The 5,650-nt window shown below is 40.9% G+C and overlaps 1 long non-coding RNA gene across 1 annotated transcript; it reads right to left on the minus strand.

The window, feature by feature from the left end:
• Positions 1–218: 218 nt before the first annotated feature.
• On the minus strand, positions 219–2,853 carry LOC130987150 (uncharacterized). Its single transcript, XR_009089589.1, has 3 exons — positions 2,564–2,853; positions 964–1,039; positions 219–370 (listed from the first exon to the last, which is right to left on the minus strand). It is a non-coding gene; the product is annotated as an uncharacterized LOC130987150 (long non-coding RNA).
• Positions 2,854–5,650: the final 2,797 nt, after the last annotated feature.

The raw sequence follows: 5,650 nt of genomic DNA on the forward strand, positions 1-5,650 counted from the left end.
ATTGAGGTGCAACTAAATCATTGAAATGAACAAGGGAAAAACCTTGTAAAATACGAATAATGGAATGATAAATCGGGCATCGCCCCTTTGGATGAAGAAAGACAGATATCCGAATGATACTAATCAATCGACAAACATAACAACTTCAGGATCACAAAGTTTAGTTTCATGTCTCGGATAACCAACATTCATTAATCGAAATACTAAAGAGTCAAGAGTTTAAGCTCATCAAGAGATATCATTTAGAGTCATAACATAAAAGTCTTAAGTCAAGAAAACGAAAGACAAATAAAGACCAGTACTACAGCGGAAGTCAAAACACGGAGTTGAACCCTAGCCTCAGCTCTCCCCGTCAACACCAGCCATCAACCTGAAAAACATTTGAAAATATTTGGGCTAAGTACTAATGTACTTAGTGGGCTACAACTTTTAAAACATTTCACAATTCGTAAGAGCAGTTTATCCAATCATTCATGACATGACTTAGAAGGTTTTAAAACAAAAAGAACTTCTAAGCATGTTAAAGTATTTCATTTTATTAGCGCGCCATTGTCACACTCTGTTTAGTTACTCGCTGTGATACCGGACCTTTTAGCCACCGACGTATCGCTTTCTCCCATGACACTTGCCCTGAGGACGTAACTCAGACAAGTTGAATTGACCTCGGGACGCTACCCGGGCAGGCCTTACATGATACATGCTCCGGAACACATCCAGCCAAGCACCCTTATAACGCCTCTTACATGAATTAGTGCCCGATGGAGATCAACCCACCGAAACAACTAACAAGTGTACACAATTCTCAAACAACGTGTTAGGTCATAAGAGAACCTCGATCGATCCATGAATTGCGAGCCTTAAACATAACAGAGCGCACAAAAATACTTATTGGATAAACAGTTTTCTATTCATGAAACATTTAGAGCTTAATAACTCAAGCATACATTTGAAAAATAAGCCCACCTGTATAGGCAATGCCTGTCGTTAAATTTTATCTCTGAATCGGAAAAGTGGTGCTAATCCTCACGATCCACGAAGCCTACAAGAAATCTATACTCTTAATAGGTCTCCTGAATCTAATCTTAAGCCATAGTAACGTGCTTAATATTTTATAATTCACTTAGCCGGGTTTTCAAAATTTAATGAATAAATAATTGAAAACTAAAATTTTTGAGTTAAGGACACCAACAATATCCTTACTCGTTTTTCTTTATTAATTGGATAACCAATTAAATCATAAATACTTTTATTGCATGCTGCAAGTGCAATACATTTCATGCTTTAAACATATAATAAGTAATCACTTAAAATATGCACATATTAATAATATAATATTATGCAATTATACCTTGAAATTATTAATTAATCAAACCCAAGTATAAGGTCTAATTAATAAACTAATTGAACAATTAAAATAGTGAAATCCTAACTTTAAAACTAAATAAATAGCAGCCCAACTCTTTAACATAAAACAGAGGCCCAAAACATAATTAAAATCGGCCCACTTCCTAAAAAAAAGGCAGCCCATCTTTGGGCCCAACCCTAAATTCATCTTCATTTAACACACCCACACACACACAACACACGCACACACCCACAACGCAGCAGCTGCGCTGCAAACACTCCCCCTCCCCCTTCTTCCCTTCTCCGGCGACGGTAGGCGTCGCCGGCCACGCCGCCGCCGCCGACAACCCTCTCCCTCTCCTCTGCTCTCCTATCTCCCTCAAACAGACGCCCATCACCTCTCTCTCTCTCTCTCTCATCACGTCGGAAGTCCGCCGCCGCGGAGACTCGCCGGGGAAGCAGCGGCGACAAGCCGCGCCACCCTCGGCTCTCCCTCCGCTCTCTCGAATTTCGCCCCCATCACTCGCCCTCTATCTCACCGAACCCAGAACTCCCTCCGACGACTGCACCAGACCAGCCGCCGCCGCCGCCTGAACTCCCTCCCTCCTCACTCAAATTGGCCGACAGCAGCAGAAGAAGCAGACTGCCGCCGCACCCTCCACCTCCCTTTCGACCTCCGGCGAACGCGCCTCCGCGTCGCCTCCAGTCGATGAAGGACGCCGCCTTCACCGGCTCCCTCACAGCCCCGCCGTCGCCTCACTCCGAAGTCCGACAGCCGTAGCAGCTAGCCGAGCTAACCACCGCCACCCCCTTAGCTCCTGCATCCCTATCTCTCTTCGTCCTCGGCTCGACAGCAGCGGGCAGAGCCGCCGTGCCGCGGCCTCCCTCTGTTTCGCATCTCTCTCATGATCCAGCCCAACACTCACACAACAACAATTTCAAAGCAAAAACAAGAATTCAAGACTCTACCTTTCTTTTCCTTTCATTGTTAAAACAAATCATGTTTCATATATGCATATATATACAAATTTATATTCAAGCATCTTCAGTTTGTTGCTTCTAATAAGCAAATACATGAGTTTGTTGACTGAGCTATCAGCTATGCATACATATAATACATATATATATATATATATATATATATATATATATATATATATATATGAATGGTGGAATAGATGTGCGTGTGGGATTTCTAGTTTGAGGTAGAGGTAATAACCTTTAGAAATAATTCTGTTGTGTTGTTGATTTGTGATGGCTAGAATCAATTTGTTGCTGCAGAAAGGTATGGTGTTGAATCTGCAGTTGTTTACTAAATGGAGCTTTGCACTTGATTTTTTTTTTGTATGGTGTTGGAACGAGAGTAGGGAGAGAGCAGGTGAGAGGATTGAGTGAAGAAAAGCTTAAGCTTGGCTTATAGAGGAAGATAGTAAAAATTACTTAATGAGGAAGTTAAAGATTTGGATAGGAATAATTGGATATTTAGAATGATAGGATAAGCTTAAGAACAAGTGGATGGTATAAAAATAAAAATAAATTAATATCCATGGCTTTAATCAAAATAGTTTTGAATAAAATCCTTGATCACTCATTCAGGGATGACTAGCACCGGGCTCTTGAATTAATACACGAAATTAATAAAATCAGGGTCCAAAACTAAATTACTGAACTCCGACACGCATTAACAATCAAAGTCGTAAATAGACTTTAATTTAAAACTTGTTTAAATAAATAATGATATATTATACAATCGTATATTCATATAATTCAATCTATATGTAATGCACAAAGATTAAGAAACTAAAATTGTAAAAAGCTTTTGAAAATAATTTTGTTGGAATTAAAAATAAATCATTCATTTTCATTTCTCCGGCATAGATCATCTTAATCTAATCTTAAAATAAATTCTAAACTTAATAGGAATGGGCGGGGTATTACACATCAGGTTTTCGTTTGATTGTGAAGACCCATCGACACCCTACAGGCTTCTTCCCTTTCGGTAACCTGCACTTCTCCCAGGTGTGATTCCGATTCAAGGCACCTATTTCTTTCTTCATAGCATCTCTCCAATGTTCGATCTTAAGTGCCTGTTCTACTGTTGCTGGAATCTCTTCTTCATACAAAGCTGTTTCATATGCCATAGCACTTTGGGACAGGTTTCCCTTGGCGATATTCCCAACAGAGTATCGAGACTTCTTCACAGTTTTCTCCGGGGTGTATCTTTTAGGAGGGACACCTCGATTACTCCTAGGAGGTAAAATATACCTCCCAGTATCACCATCAACTGCATTTTCCACTTGTTCTTCTTCAAGGACTTGAGAATCAATATGATTAGTCAAATCAAAAGACATGGTGGTAGGCTCAGAAGGTTCAAAGTTCCTTACCTCAGGTATCGGCGGAGGAGAAGATATGGGCTCAGATAGCGGAGGAGATTGTTCTGATGTGAATAAAATTAGCTCGGTAGCAGGGTTAACTTTTTCTGTTGAATCCGCCTCCGGACCTGGCATTGGCAACCAACTTAACAAGTCGACCTCACTCTCTTTCTCACTCTCCCCCTGACTGTTAAGGTGGTTATCATAAAAATGCTCAGTTTCGAGAAAATCACAGTTCATGGTAGTTAGGATTTGACGAGTTTTTGGATTGTAACACCTATACCCCTTTTGATTGACACCACACCCCACAAAGACACATTTAAGAGCACATGGGGAAAGTTTAGTTCTTTCATGCTTAGGGATATGAACGAAAACAGAACTACCAAAGACCCGGGGTTGAAGAGTGAGACTGAGAGGGACAGAGGCTAGAGTGGATAATTTTTGTAACGGGGTTTGAAGTTTGAGGGTTCTAGTGGGAAGGCGGTTTATAAGGTAAACCGAGGTTGCGACAGCTTCGGGCCAAAAATAGGTGGGTACCTTAGACTCAATCATCATAGCTCGGGTCATTTCAAGCAAGATTCTATTCTTTCGTTCGGCAACACCGTTTTGTTCAGGAGTATGGGGACAAGTGGTTTGATGAACTATCCCTTTTTGTTGACAAAAGTTCTGCATGTTATGATTGACAAATTCACCCCCATTATCAGTTCTAAGGACTTGGATATTTTTCTGGAATTGATTTTGCACCATGGCGAAAAAATGAGTAAATTTATCAAAAACTTGAGATTTATGTTTAGCCCTATTTTGTGATGATTTTGTGAGTTTTCCTGCTGTGCATTCGAGCTCGTTTCGTACCTTTTTGCTCTATATTTCACGTGATCGATGATCTTTTTGGATGTACTATTGTCGCGTGCAGGATTCGCGAGTTGCCGAGCGTTTTGGCATTGTTTCGAGCATGTTTTGGAGTCAGGCTCACGGCCGCGGCCCCACGGCGCGGGCCGTGCAACCTTGGAAGAAACTGCGAAGACCACCCACGGCGGCGCCGTCCCACGGCGGCCGCCGTCCACGGCGCCGCCGTCCCTGGCCAAATCCGACAGTTACATTTTCACCTTTAAAAGCCGATTTTTAGGGTTTTGAAGACTTACTTCGACCCCAGCAGGCTCCTAGGCGATTTCCACTGGTTTCCCCTTAGTTTTAGAGTAGTTTAAGCATCTACAAACATCTTTTAGACTTGGTGATTGAAGATTATGTTTGTTTTCACTACATAGATTGAAGATTTGGATCGTACTCGCTGTAAGAACTTGGTTATTGCTTTCTTTACTCTTGAATGCTAGTCTTTTCCCTTCGCGTAAATTAATGTTGCTTCGAGTTTAATTGATGAATTGTTTGTTCTTTAATCTCGCCTAGATAACCATTGCTTTATAATTGATTGAACTATCTAATGCTTTCTCAATTGCTAGTTAGAACCCTAGGTTTATTAGTTCCCTGCGTTCTTTATCTGCTTCCTATTTTTCGCCTAGATAGATTTATATGCTTTCTGTTGATTCTGCACTAGATAATTTTACAAGCTTTATTTAATTACGCCTAGATTTAAAGAGAGAGTGCCAGACCCAGCTATCCGATTAGAGTGTTTAGGTTTTATTTCTGTACTTGTGAGTAGCACAATTGAAGCCCTGCTAAGTCTTCCTTGAGAGACGACTTGAGTCACCTTACCACCCTAGGACGACCTCGTATAAATTCGAGTCCATCCGCTAGGTGTTTTTAGGATGAGTCAATTTATTTTTGAGAAAATATACCCATGTCATTCTAGTGCAATCATCAACAAACAGCAGAAAATATTTAAACCCTTGACCCCCGGCAACAGGTGAAGGACCCCAAACATCATAATGAACTAAAGAAAAAATAGAATCGACTTGAGTATCACTGGGTTTAAAAGG

The sequence above is a fragment of the Salvia miltiorrhiza genome, chromosome 5 (genome assembly GCF_028751815.1).
Source record: "Salvia miltiorrhiza cultivar Shanhuang (shh) chromosome 5, IMPLAD_Smil_shh, whole genome shotgun sequence".
NCBI classification, from domain to species: domain Eukaryota; kingdom Viridiplantae; phylum Streptophyta; class Magnoliopsida; order Lamiales; family Lamiaceae; genus Salvia; species Salvia miltiorrhiza.